This window comes from Triturus cristatus, chromosome 4_1 (genome assembly GCF_964204655.1).
Source record: "Triturus cristatus chromosome 4_1, aTriCri1.1, whole genome shotgun sequence".
NCBI lineage: Eukaryota > Metazoa > Chordata > Amphibia > Caudata > Salamandridae > Triturus > Triturus cristatus.
In genome coordinates, this window is record NC_140585.1 from 160,690,088 (window position 1) to 160,709,864 (window position 19,777).

The following is a 19,777-nucleotide window of genomic DNA, read 5'->3' on the forward strand; positions in this document are numbered from 1 at the left end:
TGAGAATGGGATGATAATTTAAAATCACAGAAAAAACATAGGTTTAATGATTATAATTAGAAATTAGCATTTTAAAAAACCCTAGAAATTCACTGAAAAAACCATAGGTTTCAGGGACGTTATAGTTAGTTGGACATTCTTCTTGTACAAAACCATAGAAATTTCCCTGTTATAGTTAGTTCAGCTAACTATAACTCGCGCACCCACAATGCACTGCTGATGACATCACATATTACGTCATTCAGGACATGATCAGTGACATCTCTGATGACATCACTGATGACATCTCAGATGACATCACTGATGACATCACTGATGACATCATCCACGAGAACTCTGATGCACCTCTTCACACTCTAATATAACCTTCGATACACTCACTGTAAAATACAGACTACCATTTTTGAAACCATTGACACACCAGTACCAGTTACTACATACGTACTCACTTATTCCTAGGTCTACACACACATCTACTCATTCACTCATACAATGACACATACATGCAATCACACTTCAATACAACACGATCATAAGAACTCATACACCTATACGTGCACTCACACACCACCACTCATCCAGAGTTACTCACACACGTAGTCAGTCATGCAAAGAATCAATCACACTTCCATTTACTGACCTATACAGGTATACGCACACCACATCACTTATTCAAACAGAAACAAACGCATACTTAATCTCTTATACAATCACTCATACAAGTACACACTCATCTATACAGCCACTCTCACAATCACTGATTCTCACATATAGTCAGGTATATACTTCAACTCTCACATACTCTGCCTTTTACATATGTAGTTACTTGGACATGTACCATAGAGACATCCATTCACTCACCAACACACCCATACACACACTCACTATCCCATACAGCTGTTTCCACATGCACTCTTGAACCCATACACACAGTGAATCAACCACTCAAACATCTATGCATAGAGTCACACACCATCCACCCACCCACACACAAACTCAGGCACCCATACAAATACTCAGGCAACCAATGGATAACCTCTAGAGACACTCATGTAGCTACTGAGAAACCCATGCAGCAGCTTACAACAACAGACAGACTAATACAGACATTCACACAGTGTAGTCACCAACCCATGCATTCAGTAAGACACATGTAATCACTCACTTAAACAGTCAGTTATGCACCTACTAAATCCTCCATGTAGACACTTATATACCCACTCATTCTTCAATGCACCTTGGCATATATATAATACCTATTTACACTTTAAAGAAAAATACTATCACTGGATGATGTCATCAGTGATGTCACTTGAGATGTCATCAGTGATGTCACTGACCATGTCATGAATGATGTAATATGTAATGTCATCAGTAGTGCATTGCGGGTGCGCAAGTTATAGTTAGCTGAACTAACTATAACAGGGGGATTTCAATGGTTTTATACGAAAAGAATGTCCAACTAACAATAATGTCCCTGAAACCTATTTTTAAGTGAATATATATATAAAACATATCTAAACTTTACAGAAACACACAGTCACACGATGATGTCATCAGTGATATCGTCAGTGACATCATTTGATATGTCATCAGTAATGTCATCAGCGATGTCACTGACCATGTCATGAATGATGTAATATGTGACCTCATCAGCAGTGCATTGTGGGGGCGCAAGTTATCTTTAGCTAAACTAACTATAACAGCCACTTTCTCTGGTTTTGTATGAGTGAAATGTCAAACTAACTATAACGTCCCTGACACCTGTGTTTTTTTCAGTGAATTTCAAAGGATTTTTAAATACTAATTTCTAACTATCACACTGAAAAAAACACAGGTTTCAGGGACGTTATAGTTAGTTAGACATTTCACTTGTACAAAACCATAGAAATTCCCCTGTTATAGTTAGTCCAACTAACTATAACTCACACCCCCGCAATGCACTGCTGATAACGTCACATATTACATAATTCATGACATGGTCAGTGACATCACTGATGACATCACTGATGACATCTCAAATGACATCACTGATGACATCATCCAGTGACTCTGTGTTTCTCTAAAGTTTAAATATGTTTTATACGTATGCCAAGGTGTATTGAAGAATGAGTGGGTGCATAAGTGGCTGGATGGAGGATTTCGTATGTGCGTGACTGTATAAGTGAGTGATTAAATGTGTCTCACTCAATGCATGGGTTAGTGACTAAACTGTCTGAATGTGTTTATCAGTGTGTCTGTTGTTGTATAAGCTGCTGCATGGGTTTCTCAGTAGCTACATGAGTGTCTATATAGGTTATCCATTGGTTGCCTGAGTATTTGTATGGGAGTGTGGGGGTGGGTGGATGGTGTGTGATATAGATGTTTGAGTGGTTGATTCACTGGGTGTATGGGTGCAATAGTGCATGTGGAAACAGCTGAATGGGTGGGTGAATGTGTGTATGGGTGTGTTGGTGAGAGATTGGATGTCTCAGTGGTACATGTCCAAGTAACTACATAGATAAAAGGCAGAGTATGTGAGACTTGGAGTATATAAATGACTATACATGAGAGTCAGTGACTGTGAGAATGACAGTATGGATGAGTATGTACTTGTATCAGTGATTGTATAAAAGAGTAAGTATGTATTAGTATATGTTTGAATAATTGAGGTGGTGTGTGTATAACTGTATAGGTGAGGAAATGGGAGTGTGATTGATTATTTGCATGGCTGACTAGGTGTGTGAGTAACTCCGTGGATGAGTGGTGGTGTGTGACTGTCTGTATAGGTGTATGAGTGCATATGATAGTGTTGGATTGATGAGTGACTATATGTATGAGTGATTGTATGGGTGAATGAGTATATGTGTGTGTAGACCTAGGAATCAGTGCGTGTGTATGTAGTAACTGGTATTGGTGTGTCAATGGTTTTGAAAATGGTAGTCTGTATTTTACAGCAGGTGTATCAAAGGTTATATTAGAGTGTGAGGAGGTGCATCCTATTATCACGTGGATGATGTCATCAGCGATGTCATCAGTGATGTCATTTGAGATGTCATTTGAGATGTCATCATTGATGCCACTGACCATGTCATGAATGATGTAATATGTGACATCATCAGCAGTGCATTGTAGGGGTGCGAGTTATAGTTAGCTGAACTAACTATAACGGGGAATTTCTATGGTTTTCTATGAGTGAAATAACCAACTGACTATAACGTCCCTGAAACCTATGGTTTTTTCAGTGAATTTCTAAGGTTTTTTAAATGCTAATTTCTAACTATAACATGCCTGAAACCTATGGTTTTTTCAGTAAACCTCAATGGTTTTTTTAAATGATAATTTCTAACTATGCCCACAAAGTTAGGACATGTGAAGAAAGAGGAAGAAAAGCACTGCAAGAAGCAAGACAAATGCAGAAAGTGACAACAGAAGTCCAGAAAGATGAAGAAAAATACAGGAAGAAGCAAGAGATGTGCAGAAACAACCAAAAGAGGAGCAGAAAGTCCTCCTGTGGCCCCAACTTTTTATTGACAGGTACTGCTGGTAACTGACTTTGACTAACCAGGACCAGAGCAAGCGTTATGCTAAAAGACACTTAGAATACAGTGAAAACACCTACATACACTAGGGAACACTATGCGTTGGGGTACCGCTGTAATGAGCATGACGTCCTCTGTATTTGCCATGAGTTGGTGCCTGGGTCATTGCATGAGTACATGGGTAGTGACTGGATGATTAGAGTGCTACAAGGACAGTGTATGGTGATTTTATAACTGCTTGGGTTTTGGCAGAGTGATTGGATAAGTACATGATGCTGGATGGGTGATTGGAGGAGTGCATGGGTAGTGACAGTGGGATTTCTGGAGTGCATGGGTACAATCTGGGTAATTGGAGGAGTGAATCAGTACTGTGTAGGTGGTTAGAGGTCTGCATGGGTAGTGCACAGGGGATTGTAGCAGTGCATGTGTTAGTGCCTACGTCACCCCATGAGTACATGGATACTGACTGGAAGATTAGAGTACTGCAAGGAGAGTGCATGGTGAGTTTATAAGTGCCTGGGTTTTGGTGGAGTGATTGGATAAGTGCATGGTGCTCATTGGGTGATTGGAGGAGTGCATGGGTAGTGAAAGGGCAATGGATGGACTGCATGGGTACTGCTCGGGGTATTGTAGCAGTGCATGAGTTAGTGCATGGGTCATTGCATGAGTAGAAAGAGGAAGAAAAGCACTGCAAGAAGCAAGACAAATGCAGAAAGTGACAACAGAAGTCCAGAAAGATGAAGAAAAATGCAGGAAGAAGCAAGAGATGTGCAGAAACAACCAAAAGAGGAGCAGAAAGTCCTCCTGTGGCCCCAACTTTTTATTGACAGGTACTGCTGGTAACTGACTTTGACTAACCAGGACCAGAGCAAGCGTTATGCTAAAAGACACTTAGAATACAGTGAAAACACCTACATACACTAGGGAACACTATGCGTTGGGGTACCGCTGTAATGAGCATGACTTCCTCTGTATTTGCCATGAGTTGGTGCCTGGGTCATTGCATGAGTACATGGGTAGTGACTGGATGATTAGAGTGCTACAAGGACAGTGTATGGTGATTTTATAACTGCTTGGGTTTTGGCAGAGTGATTGGATAAGTACATGATGCTGGATGGGTGATTGGAGGAGTGCATGGGTAGTGACAGTGGGATTTCTGGAGTGCATGGGTACAATCTGGGTAATTGGAGGAGTGAATCAGTACTGTGTAGGTGGTTAGAGGTCTGCATGGGTAGTGCACAGGGGATTGTAGCAGTGCATGTGTTAGTGCCTACGTCACCCCATGAGTACATGGGTACTGACTGGAAGATTAGAGTACTGCAAGGAGAGTGCATGGTGAGTTTATAAGTGCCTGGGTTTTGGTGGAGTGATTGGATAAGTGCATGGTGCTCATTGGGTGATTGGAGGAGTGCATGGGTAGTGAAAGGGCAATGGATGGACTGCATCGGTACTGCTCGGGGTATTGTAGCAGCGCATGAGTTAGTGCATGGGTCATTGCATGAGTAGAAAGAGGAAGAAAAGCACTGCAAGAAGCAAGACAAATGCAGAAAGTGACAACAGAAGTCCAGAAAGATGAAGAAAAATGCAGGAAGAAGCAAGAGATGTGCAGAAACAACCAAAAGAGGAGCAGAAAGTCCTCCTGTGGCCCCAACTTTTTATTGACAGGTACTGCTGGTAACTGACTTTGACTAACCAGGACCAGAGCAAGCGTTATGCTAAAAGACACTTAGAATACAGTGAAAACACCTACATACACTAGGGAACACTATGCGTTGGGGTACCGCTGTAATGAGCATGACTTCCTCTGTATTTGCCATGAGTTGGTGCCTGGGTCATTGCATGAGTACATGGGTAGTGACTGGATGATTAGAGTGCTACAAACACAGTGTATGGTGATTTTATAACTGCTTGGGTTTTGGCAGAGTGATTGGATAAGTACATGATGCTGGATGGGTGATTGGAGGAGTGCATGGGTAGTGACAGTGGGATTTCTGGAGTGCATGGGTACAATCTGGGTAATTGGAGGAGTGAATCAGTACTGTGTAGGTGGTTAGAGGTCTGCATGGGTAGTGCACAGGGGATTGTAGCAGTGCATGTGTTAGTGCCTACGTCACCCCATGAGTACATGGGTACTGACTGGAAGATTAGAGTACTGCAAGGAGAGTGCATGGTGAGTTTATAAGTGCCTGGGTTTTGGTGGAGTGATTGGATAAGTGCATGGTGCTCATTGGGTGATTGGAGGAGTGCATGGGTAGTGAAAGGGCAATAGATGGACTGCATGGGTACTGCTCGGGGTATTGTAGCAGTGCATGAGTTAGTGCATGGGTCATTGCATGAGTAGATGGGTAGTGACTAGATGATTAGAGTGTTGCAAGGAGAGTGCATGGTAAATTTATAAGTGGTTGGGTTTTGGTGGAGTGATTGCATAAGTACACACATGTCACATCAGGCCCCGCCCCCTCCCTTCATCACTGTGCAAACGCACCCCCCCGCAGGTTTTAATTTGGGGATTTAATTCCCCTTGAATCCTGAGGGGCCAACTAGCCCACCACGTACATCCAGTAAGCACCACAGTGCTGTGTTGCAGAGTGGTGTAAAAAGGGGGTGTGGCCTTGGACCACCTCTCTGCAAGGCATATATATATATATATATATATATATATATATATATATATATATATATATATATATATATATATATATATATCTACTGGCGGTCGCCAGTAGATAGTTATAGTTAGGACCGTGTTTCCATAGGAAATCCGCAACATTCTATTTTGAATAACTTTGGCGCCGATTGACGAATCCTCGCGAAATTTTCAAAATAGGTGGGGTGCTCCGCTCCGCTCCTTCCCTGAAAGTCTTGGGGGGATTAGTCAAGCGGGGGCTGAGAAAAAGGGGGGGTCCCAAAACGCGTTTTCCCCATGCATTTTTCCATAGGACCTTTAGTCCAAGCTGCAGCCCCCGAACGGCTGAACAGAATTACTTGAAATTTGCCAGAGAGGGAGTCCTCAGGTCAGGGATGTGCCTTTTGCAGGTCTGGTGTAAATATGTTCAGTATTTCCTGAGAAAATAGCATTTAAATCAATATATATCTATAGGCGCGCTCCGTGCGCGTACCGTAAGCTTACAGTACGCGCACGCTGCCGTGCGCGAGCGCGATTCTGATTGGTTGTTAGATCTTAGTTAACATTCGAATCGGTCGAAACCAGGAAGTGTCGGCCGCCATTTTGTCTCTCGCAGTCTGAGGGGGTGAAAAACAAAGGTGGATAACGTGAAAAGGGGGCAGCCTGGACAGTTCCTGACCCCCTAGCCTTGGAACCATTGAAATTTCCATGTTATAGTTAGTGCTGGCAACTATAACTCACGCGACCGCAATCCTCTGTTGATGCTAATCCTGTATTTAGACACTTATTTACCCATGTCTTCTTCCATGAATTTTTAGCTATACATATATTACAAATAATTTTTTTTCAGAAAAACACATATGTCATCAGTGATGTAATATCTGACGTCATCAGCAGAGGATTGCGGTCGCGTGAGTTATAGTTGCCTGCACTAACTATAACGTGGAAATTTCAATGGTTTTTCACGAGTGAAATGCCCAGCTAACTATAACATGTGTGAAACCTATGGTTTTTTAAGTGAATATATATATATATATATTCACTTAAATTTGAGATCTCATCAGTGATGTCATCAGTGATGTCACTGACGATGTAATGAGTGATGTAATATGTGACATCATCAGCAGTGCATTGCGGGCACGCGAGTTATAGTTAGCTCAACTAACTATAACAGGCGAATTTCTCTGTTTTTATATGAGTCAAATGGTCAATTAACTATAACGTCCATGAAACCTATGGTATTTTTACTGGATTTCCAAGGTTTTTTAAATGCTAATTCCTAACTATAACGTCTATAAAACCTATGGTTTTTTCAGTGAATTTCGAAGGTTTTTTAAATGTTAATTTCATATTTTAATGTTTATAAAACCTATATTTTTTTAAATATATATTTAAATATTTTGGAACTCTATTATACTTCTTGTTTTTAACTTTAAAAATCATGTAATGTTTTATATCTTCCCCAAAAAATATGTATTTTTTTGGGGGGGGAGAAAACTGCACTCCCATACCAGTAGCGTACCAAGCTTTATCACCACACGAATCCTATCCGCCATATTGCTAAACTCGTAAATAATGCGCATTTCGTATCTGACAAGTTCGTGGCACCGCGTCCCGCGTAACATCATATACGCATGAAGTCACCTCAGGTACTACTTTGGTATCCGACGGGTGTGCAATACCAAGCCACGCGTTACGTTATGTACGTATGGGGTTGCGCCTGCTGTGCGTTGCCTATTCGACAAGTACACGCTGCCAGGCCCTGTGTTACATCACAGATGTATAGTATCACACTGGGTACGCCATGCCCTTTTTTTTTGTCTCAAAAGTATATCTAAATAACTTTAAACAATATATGAGAGCACGCGAAAATCTACATTATTTTAAACACTTCTATATTTCTAACTGTAATAAACTTATATTATGATAAATATATTTTGTCAAAATCGTGTCGGGTGCGGCCTCCTTGCACGCTTGGTGCGTGATTACCATGTGACCTTAAAAAAAAGCATTTGATTGGTTCATAACATTTCCCATTGTAACAGTTGTACGACTCCACCCATTTTACTCATTCTCTCTACAGCGTTTGATGAGAGACACCTCTTCTGCTTTTTTGAAAAGTGTTTTCCTGTATACACATATCTTATACTACACACAACATGCAATGATCATCTTGATCATTATTCATGCTCTGAACATTAGCCTTCCACATGTGACTGCCATGCATCTCAAACGTTCCATCAAAAAACAAATATGTGTTACACGATGCATCTGGTGTGTGTGTCTGCACATTATTGTGCTGCCTTTCGGCCTGGGTATTGCTGGCTCTAAGGAGCATCATCATTCGCGGGCAGACTGCATATCCTAAATCACATGCCATCTCATTAACAATAGTTTCCGCCCTGCCGACACATGCTACACTAATCTAAATTTCACACTCTGCGAGGTCAAAACTACAAAAGAAACACACATAAGTACACTTCCTGGCCAGGCAGGAACTGAATAAGGCCCAAGTCCCCGGAATAATTATTCACACCCCTACGCTGGCCTGGCGTACGCAAGCCCAGCCCATTTTGCGTACGTATAAACAGGATAATCACGACGCCACACGTCCCTCTTCTTCCACACTACCTCAAATGATTTGCCGCATCCACCTCGCATATCACAATGTGCATTAAAAAAAAAAAGCATTTGATTGGTTCATAACATTTCCCATTGTAACAGTTGTACGACTCCACCCATTTTACTCATTCTCTCTACAGCGTTTGATGAGAGACACCTCTTCTGCTTTTTTGAAAAGTGTTTTCCTGTATACACATATCTTATACTACACACAACATGCAATGATCATCTTGATCATTATTCATGCTCTGTACATTAGCCTTCCACGTGTGACTGCCATGCATCTCAAACGTTCCATCAAAAAACAAATATGTGTTACACGATGCATCTGGTGTGTGTGTCTGCACATTATTGTGCTGCCTTTCGGCCTGGGTATTGCTGGCTCTAAGGAGCATCATCATCCGCGGGCAGACTGCATATCCTAAATCACATGCCATCTCATTAACAATAGTTTCCGCCCTGCCGACACATGCTACACTAATCTAAATTTCACACTCTGCGAGGTCAAAAATACAAAAGAATCACACATAAGTACACTTCCTGGCCAGGCAGGAACTGAATAAGGCCCAAGTCCCCGGAATAATTATTCACACCCCTACGCTGGCCTGGCGTACGCAAGCCCAGCCCATTTTGCGTACGTATAAACAGGATAATCACGACGCCACACGTCCCTCTTCTTCCACACTACCTCAAATGATTTGCCGCATCCACCTCGCATATCACAATGTGCATTAAAAAAAAAAATGGATCCACGAGGTGTACTCCATCCTGGCAATCAACACGGGCTCTAAATTGTGAGCCCTACTGCCTGTCGTTTATGAAAGGGATCCATGAGGTGTACACTCTCCTGCAATCAACACTCCAACTGAATTGTGAGCACTGTTGCATAGTGTTTGCTCACACAACAATGACAGCAGGTAAGCAGAGTGGCCTGGGTGCACAGGGCCTCCAATTGAGCGTGCTGCGGAGAGAGGGGTGGGGTGCTTCAGCCTAGCTGCGCAGGTCCGAACAAACGATATTGCCATGTGTTATGATGTGATCTTTGACTTAATTCAGTCATATCTCTTTCTTATTTTAAAGACCTGCTGGACTGTACTGTAGGCCTGAGCCAGCGGGCAGCGCTGCCCTACAGACACCTCTTCAGTGCGGTGCTGCGGGGGGATGGGATGCATCAGCCAGATTGCGCACGTACGAATAAGCGATATTGCCATGTGTTATGATGTGATCTTTGACCTCATTCAGTCACATCTCTGTCTAATTTTAAAGAACTGCTATACCATAAGGTAGGCCTGAACCTACGGGCAGCGCTGCCCTACAGACACCTGTTGAGGGCGGTTCTGCGGGAGGGGTGGGGTGCATCACCCTGAGTGCGCACGTGCAAAAAAGCGATGTTGCCATGCGTAATGATGTGATCTCTGACCTCATTCAGTCACATCGGTCTAATTTTAAGGACCTGCTGGACAGTACTGCAGGCCTGAGCCAGCGGGCAGCGCTGCCCTACAGACACATGGCGTTTTCTTTTAGGACACTGTAGTGAGCTCCTTACTAAGTGTACATGCACACAGGCTCCCACCACTGCATTACACACGCACATTATGCTTCTAGCATGCGCTCTGTTCCTTTGTATGTGAACGTTGGCACAACATATTATTATTTAACCTCGTGTATTCTCATGCACTCCAACTCCTCTTTGAACCACAATTACGACTAACAGTTGGAAGATCCTTCTTCGAAAACGAAGGATGCACTAACCTCCTATTTTCTATCAAGCTTGAAATAAACCTTCATTTACCTCCAGACGTTTCCACCATTAAATTATTTCTCCCTTTTCAGACATTCCATTGATAGCCACAAGAAGGGCTGAGCGGGAGCTGACCCCGCAATGATGCCCTAGCATCCGACTCCTTCCATCGTGGTACCAAGACACCGTCCCCTACTGGAGACCTGGTCTATCGTACAAACATACCCCAGACGAGCAGCTTGCACCAACACGTCGTGGGACACACCAGTGGTGACAGGTGAGCAGTGAAGCCTCGGTGTGCAAGACCTACAATTGAGCACAGTGCGGGAGAAGGTGTCGGGGTGCAGCACCCTGGGTGCACAGGTGCATGCAAGCGATTTTCCGTAGATAATAATGTAGGACTTTATTATCAAACAACGGCGATAACATTATCACCACTTCAGCGACAGAACCTGGGCTTCTAAGGGAATTCAGAAGGGCATATTATCAACCCATTATCACCGCTTTAGCGACAGTTTCCTACCGCTAAAGCAGCGATAATGTTATCGCCCTTCCTTCATAATATGGCCCATAATCTCTGGCCTCATGTATTTAATTTTAAGGACTTGCTGAACCACACTCTTTCTCGCAGACCCTAGCATCCTAGACAAACGGGTGATGGAGGGTAAACACTAAGGGCTGGGTTCAATAGGCCGGCGCTCTGTCTCCTCCTCCCTCTCTTCTTTTGACTCTCCCCCCTTCTCCCTTCCACCCACTCCCCCTCCCTTCCATTCTCACCATGGTCCTTTCATTCGGACTACTTTTCTTTACCTCTTCCACATAGCACACATACTTATGTTTCATTTTTGTCTTGCAGGTTTCCTACGTTGCTTCCACTGGACTCCAACCCACATTTTGTTTTATGATACTGTTCTATTAAAGTTACATTTCTATTTATTTCTGTTTTAATAAAGGTTACTTATTTTTCAAATAAATAACTGAATGAATAGGTCTTCTTTTTCTGACGACACTTGTCTATATTTTAATGTGAAATCATCTGTTTATCTATGCGAGAAATGCGCATGCGCGGGCGCCCGCGCATGTGCATTTGTGAGGAAGAAGTTGCCAATGAAGCAGGAAGAGGGAGCCCCGGGACGCCACAGTTCGGGTAAGACATTTTCCTTACTTTTAAACATTTTAAGTGATTTTAAAAGAGGGTGGGAGGGGGGCAGGAGGGAGGCGGGCGGCGCGTAGTGGGTCTATGCAGAGTGTGCGAGTGTGCGTAGATTTGGCCACACTACGTGATGCTCCACGTAGCCCCACTACGCCCACTACTCCCAGGGTTAATACTAACACTATTTACACACGTGTAGTACAGCGACCAGAATGTAGTGAAGAAGCAGAGGAAGTGCAAAATCTAAAAATATAAACCCTACCAGAAGTCGGATGACATAGCTCAAAGAGCCGACAACCCTGGCATGAGTAGAAACAGCTACACGAAAAAAACAGGTCTTCAGCACAACGCAAGCAATTTTGAAATATTGCTGAGTGGTGCCTTCTCCCACTCGTCGCCAAATTTATGTAGTGAAGAGGCAGACAGCAGTGAATGCAATAAGTAGATTTATTACTAGAAAACAAGACACCTGAAACAACCACCAACATGAGCAGACAGCAAAGCAACCGTCTAATCCAGCAGCGTGTACAAACTCCACAAGGTTCCCCTTATGACAGCCCTACATTCTAACATTACATTCTGAGGGCCATATTATCAAGGAACGGCGTTAAAATTATCGCTGCTTTAGCGACATGAAACTGCCACTAAAACGGCGATAATGGGCTTGATAATATGCCGTAGACAATTCCAATAGAAGCCCATATTCTCGTGTTAACATGGCCTTCTATTGGAATTCTCTACGGCATATTATCAAGCCCATTATCGCCGTTTTAGCTGCAGTTTCCTGCCGCTAAAGCAGTGATAATTTTAACACCGTTCCTTGATAATATGCCCCTTAGATTCTAGAAGAATTACATACTAACATTCTACTATGACTTACAATGGAATACTACACAGAGCACATGACTTTCCAACAATGAGCTCATAGTTTCATCCACGAGTCTTGACACCGGTAGGGGTAAGACTTTCACTTCCCACTCCCTATATTGTATAAACGTAAACTAACACTTCTTCCACAAGTGTGCTACAGCGCCCAGAGCACATCACTTTACAGCAATGAGCTCACAATTTAGGCTCACGGTTTATTCCCTGACTCTTCACACCAGTAAGGATGAGTAGTTCGCTTTCCACTTCCCATATACTATAAACGCATAGTAACATTACTTACACACTTATACTACAGCGGCTAGTATCCTACACCGCCAGGAGCCCATCCCTTTACAGCAATCAGCTCTGTGTCATCCCCAAGTTTTCACACCGGTAGGCGTAGCTACTTCGCTTCCTGCTTCCGGTATGCTATCACCACACAGTAGCGGTCAGTAGTTCGCTTCCCACTCCCTGTATGGTATAAACACCTACTAACACTAATTGCACACGTGTGCTACAAACACCAGACCACATCACTTTAGAACAATGACCTCCTGGTTTAGACTCTTGGGGGGCAGATTTACAAGCCCCTTGCATCATTTTTGCTCCGCAGTTGCGTCACTTTTTGTGACGCAGCAGCAGCGTAAAAATGCGGCCTATTTACAACGTGACGCATCTAGGGAGATGCGTCACGTTGTAAAGCCCTTCATCACATTATACCTGTGTCAGGTATAATGTATGCAGGGTAGGTGTTCCAACACAATAAAGCCTGGTAGAAGTGACGCAGTGAAATCTACAAGATTTCACTGCGCCACTTCTAGGACGCCACCGTGTCAAATTCTTACGCCTGCTTGAAGCACAAGTAAGGAGTGACACAGCACAATGAGGATAGGCATCCCCCTGCATTGCTGGAGTTGCGTCGTGCTTGCGACATGACTCCAGCAATGAGTGACTTTTGCGTCAACAGATGCATCAGAATTTCTGATGCATCTGTCAATTCTATTGTAAATACGGTGCATCCATAGTGGCGCAAGGGTTTATCAAAGTGGCGCAGAGAAAGTGACGCATCTTTACAGATGCGTCACTTTCTTGTAAATCTGCCCCTCGGTTTCATACCCGAGTGTAGCACTATATCATATCACCACCATGCCACTCTGAGCAACACCGCACTTTCAGACCGTTAACAGTGATAACTACCTACTGGCGACCGCCAGTAGGTAATCAAGAACAAATTACAATAGTTCCTTGATTGTTTTAGCTTTCAAAAATTCTCTCTATTACTGTCGGATTACTTTTCCATATAAATAGTTTTTTAAATATTCAAGTACACATCGAAGTCAGAAATGCAACGTATTCTATCAACACACTTTCTAGAACATTCTACAACACGTGGAGGTTAAAAGTTCATACTTTTTTTTAAACCTAACGATACATTTTTGCAACGTTTTCCTGAACATTTAACGGCACGTGCAGGTTAAAAGTTCACAATTGTTTTAAGTTCGAACAGTGCCTTCCCAATGCAAGTAGCAGGTGTTGTTGAGTTGAGCAAATTTTATCCTATAATATGTACTATAATATGTACGTGCAAACTTCTTTTTCTTAACCAATCACAAACATACTACTTTTAAAAAACAATGCTTTTCATCTCCCAATCAGGTACCGTTTTGTATGCAAAAAGAAACTAGTTCCCCATCTTTAAACATATCTCTTATTCTACGAAGGAACTGCAGGAGCTACAGACATCTTTCCATACCTTCCAGCCATACCTTCAAAATGCTAGTGTGAATCGTAGGACATAGATATGTTTTCTGGTGCAAACGGTATGCAGAACAGAGACGTATTGACTTAGAACTAGGTTTACAAAATGTGGACATTAAATGGTTTGGACAGAGAGGATTGAAGTGGCACCAATTGTTGCCTTTGGTTAAAACCTGTTTGCTTCTCCAACACCCTGACCTCATGATTGTGCACTGTGATGGAAACGACCTAGGCACATTGACTGGGGTAAATTTGGAAATGCTTATGAAGGACACCTTTGGACAATTGATGTTACTTTTGCCTCAAACTGCCTTTGTATATTCCAATATATGTCAAAGACAGAGGTGGAAATGGTCCAAACAATTTTGTCCTCAAATTGAAAAATCTCGGAAAAAAGTAAACAAAGCTGTCTCTGTATACCTCAGAGACCACAAAAAGGGGTCCATATACAACAACAACATACGTTTTGATATGGCGGATATATACAGAAGTGATGGAGTACACTTCACAGATCAGGCAAACCGAGTTTTCGTGAATAACTTGAAGCTGTGCATCCGCACTTATATGTAGCTCCAACTAATGAACACAGCGCTCTTTTTAGAGCCACCCTAAAACTTACAACTTAGGCCCTCTATTTTAGGGCCATATAATGCCAACTCCCACAACCTTGCCAAAATGTATTCTCCACACAGCTGTGGCGCAGCGGCCAGACCATCTCACTTTGCAGCACAGGCCTCTCGCTTTGATCCCCAGCTCTACTCACCCATAGGGGTGAGTAGTGGGGTGAGTAGTTTGCGCTCTGCAAATACCATATTGATTTACCTTCACACTCCCTATACAACACCACCTAAGCACCATACACAATCTACAATGTTCTAAACAAAAGTTCATCCAAGTACCTATAACTACATGCTGACACTACTTGCACAGACATGGCACAGCGGCCAGAGCACATGACTTCACAGCATCTGACACACAGTTTGGGCTCACGCTTTAATCTCCAACTCCGGCAGCAGCTCAGCTTAGCAACATGAGACTCTAGACAATACCTTGAATATATTCTGTACCCCAGGACTTTCATACCAGTAGGGGTCAGTAGTTTGTCCTAGTAGTTATAAACACATCCGGACACTACTTCCACAACTGTAGTGCAGATGCCATGGCACATGACTTCACAGCATAAAACACATAGTTTGTGTTTGTGAGCTGTTCAAATACGCCCTACCTGTCAACGTACTCCTGTCGTTTAGAAAAGCTCAAAAAACAGCTTTGTTGAGTAACTTTTTCGTGTAGCTGTAGTGCCTAACTGTATTTAGCGCCCTACAAAGCTGTGACTTGACCTGAGAAGATTCGCAGCCCCGCTGAGAAGTGAAGGCGCTGCCACCATAAAAGTGCTGCTGAAGTGCAGGCAGCGTCCAGTGAAAAGTGCCATATTAGCCACTGTTCTGTCTGTTTGAAAACGGATCCTGCATTTTGTGTGACACACAGTTTGGGCTCACGCTTTAATCCCCGAGTCCCGCACCAGCTCACCTTACCCGCATCAGACTCTACCCAATACCTCACTTAATTTCCGTAGCCCACCACTTACACACCGGTAGGGGTAAATACTTTGCTTCTCACCCCCTCTACAGCACACCCTAAACACCCCACAGAGGTTACAGTGCTCCTACCCTCCTATTTCCTACTTTTCCCCCCCTTTTTTCACCTTACTCGCTTCAACGGAATCACAAAATGGCGGCCAACACTTCCTAGTTGCAACCGCTCGCAGCCTATCAGCAACAAGCTCGTGCTCGTAACGCCTCAGCCAATCAGATGGAATAATTCCCAAATATGGATTTCTGTAAATTTCCATATTTCTCAAAAACTACTGAACGAATTTGCACCAAATAAACAAAAGCATGCTTTCTAGACCAAGACCCTTCTCCCTGCCAAATTTGGGATAATTCTGTTCACCCGTTTGACCTGTAGCCTTGTCTAAATTTTCCTATAGAAATTAACATGGAGAAAACACGTTTTGGGACCCCCCTCTTGTCTCGGCCTCCCCTTGACCAATCAGCCCCAAACTTTCAACATATATCCACAATACCTTTCTCCAGTACGGAAAGGAGTTTGCACTCGAGGCGGAAGTATTGAATCGCTTCATTTTCAAGGTGACATTCCATTCAGCAGCAAAGTTCAGACCACGTTTCGGCGGTCAGCCTTTTTAAACTGAAACAAGAGGCCATCTGCTATATGTATAGTATATGGACGTGAGTCCAACCTGATAAACATGGTAAAAATACTTGAATGCTCATAGTTCGTAAACATTTTCCCAGTACTTGATTTGTGTCCCCAATTTGTTTCATATGAGCATAGAAGCAGCCCAATGTGCAAAATGTGCAATTATTTTAAAACCGGCATCTTTCTTTGCAGCGTTTGACTTCTTTTTTAACAGAAAGAAATTAACAGTGTGTAAGGTTGTCCTTTTGAGATATACAGTTTTAAAGAACTTCAGTAAATTTAGATGATAATATGCTTTTTTGACATCATTTGCAAAGAGTTTTCCACTTCACTCAGCAGTAACTGCAAACGAAGGGAGAACTGGCTGAATGTAGGCACAGTGAAAGAGGACCACCGATTGAAAACAATTTTGACATAATTAAAGTACTTACAGAGATGGGGCCAAGCCAACCTCATTCCTGCAAGGCTGATTGTGATTGCCTTTGACTACATTAATGGTCTTCAGTATAACGTCTTATTGTTTTGTGGAGAATTCATTCTTGTTTTTTGGGTTAAGTAGGTTAGGCTCTCTTCGATATAACTGATTAATACAGTGCCATATATGTATGGGAAAAGTTGTTTGTCATCTTCATAAATGTAGATAATTGATGTCTAAATAATCTTTACAAATTCATAATTGTTTGAGCTATTCTCTAAACAGTATGGACCTGATTAGGACTGGTGGTGCAGTGGTGGTTTTGCCCTGTCACCACAACACCAAAGTTGTGGTCAGGCCATGTGCCGATTACGAGTGTAACTCATGTCTGGCGAGCTTTTACTTTGACATTCCCTCAGCGATGCCCTGAAAATGTGCACCACAATGGAAAGGCTAAAAACAGTTCCTGCACAGCATGGACTTTTCAGTCCATGCCGTGCAGGAACTGGGGTGCATGCACCAAAGGGCACAGAGGCACAAGTGGGACCTGAAGGCCCCACTTTATTTTCAATATGGCAGGGTTTTATGGAGGAGGAACCACCATGAAAACCGAGGCAGAGAGGAAACTCCTAATTTTCTTGGTGGGACTGCTGTGGTCCTGCTAAGCATATCAATGGCTATTGACTGCTGCAACACTGCCAGGGAATGGAGGTTCACTGGCAGCTCCGGTGGGGCAATGGTGGTTCGACCATCTTGACAATAATAAAGCGGTCGGGAGACAGCCGCCGTCATGCCCCCATGAGTCTGGTGGTCGGTAGACAGCCATTCCCACAATTAAGCTGAATGTAGGTGCCTAGTGGTTTGAGCTATTTACTAATCAGTATGTAGCACCTAAACAGTCCAGAACATGGAAGAAAGACTTTATCAGTGACCTTAAATGGTTAACAATGATCGTAAAGGTAAGAATTGAACCATTCTAGAATCTTACCTAATATGCCATTCCTCATTCTAATGTGAAACTTTGTTTCAAAGTTGACAATACTGAGCAACGCTAAGAAATCAGTAAGAGACAAAGAAATGCATCAAATTTGTTCTTAACCTGAAAAGCATCAGCAACACATTTCGATATATCAATTCCAGTGAAGAACCCAACCCCTGCAAATTAACTGATGAGTATTAGGTATGGTGTCCTCTTTCATGTCTTTTTAAATTGTTTTGCAAAACGGATGTTTGGAAGTTTGGTACAATGGGGAGTCAAGGTTTTGTTCAATAGTATTTAATTAGGTATGTGTATTCTTTGGGATAATTGAGGATGTGATTTAAAATTCCTTTTAATGCTATTGGCACACGTCCATGAGTTAAATAAGTATTTATGATTTGTGGAGTCTAGGGATATTTTTGGTGTCTCTGGAAAAAGGTCTATGATACTTATTTGGTCAAGTGAAGAGATTTATTACAAGAATCAGAATTTAGAAGTAGCTATTGTCATTCTGTGGCAAAGTGTTTTGAAGCATTCAGTTTTAGTTATGATTAAATCAAACCCTTAGCTGTAGGTTGTTGTCTGGCAGCATCAGTGTAGATTGTTTCTTTCATACACTGTCCTGGACTAAAAAATCCAGTACCTTTACCAGCAGAGCATTATAAATGTCTGGCTTGTAAAAGGACAAGCACAACACTCTGGATAGCAGATAGGTTTACCATGTGTTGGGGTGGAGTTGCAGCTATGCTGGCAGGAGTGTTTTAGCAGATCTGTCTGCTTCACCCAGGAATCCATAATTATCCTGCCGCTTGGGCAACTGGAAATAATGATCAGAGTGCGGCACTACCATTGGGCACACTGCTGGCCTGCGGTGGGTCATGGCAGTGCGATGCAAGACTCCTGCGCCGCTTGCCTAAGATGGTGGCTGATGAGTCAGGTTAACATAGCAACCTATCATCGCTGCCTGCTGTATCTATTGTTGCCCCCCTGTGGACAAAGTTGTACAAACTTAGCTACACTAACCATTTAATAGAATACCAATGCAGACAATGACAAAGCATACAAATATATTCATCTTTTATTATACTGAAACACAAATATTGGAAATAAAAATACCATCACGTTTAAAAATATTGATTCACATAATAGCATAATTAAAAAATGTGAAATAAAATTATTAAGCAATAAAAAAATGAAATAAACAAAAAATGTTTTAACAATGCTAAAACCATTGTAAAGTATACATTTAATAATAGTATAAAACATATAAATTACTTAATATATACTGAAGAAACTTCTATTAAAATCATGTAGAAAATGTGTATGAAACTATTTCATAAATGTTAAAAAAAGTTAAATAATAGAAAGAAAGTGGAAAATGTGCAGCTTAAAATTCTATTTTAATATGATATATATTGTTTATTTAATATATATCAGCTGCATTTGTTCAAAGATTGAGGACTATGACAAAAACGGAGAAGAGTTGAGACAAAGACTATTACAGAGGGGGTATCCGAAACGCCTCATTCGGACAGCCACAAAAGAGCACGCTACCACAATCGTGATGCTCTCCTGGCAGGTAGCATCCACCCTAAAAATGAAAATTTAGTTTGTGTCAACAACCACTCACCTTTGAATTTCGAAATCAAAACGGTGCTGGACAAAAATTGGCACATTCTTAATACAAATGAAGACGATATTATACACAAACCAATAGTAGCATATCGTAGAAACAGAAACCTAAAGGATAGCTTGGTACACAAAAGGGAAAAACTGACCCCACATGAGAAACAAACTACCATCACAGGTTCTCCCATTTTGGGAAACCATAGATGTGGTACCTGCGTGGCTTGCGACACTGCCATTGTGACACAA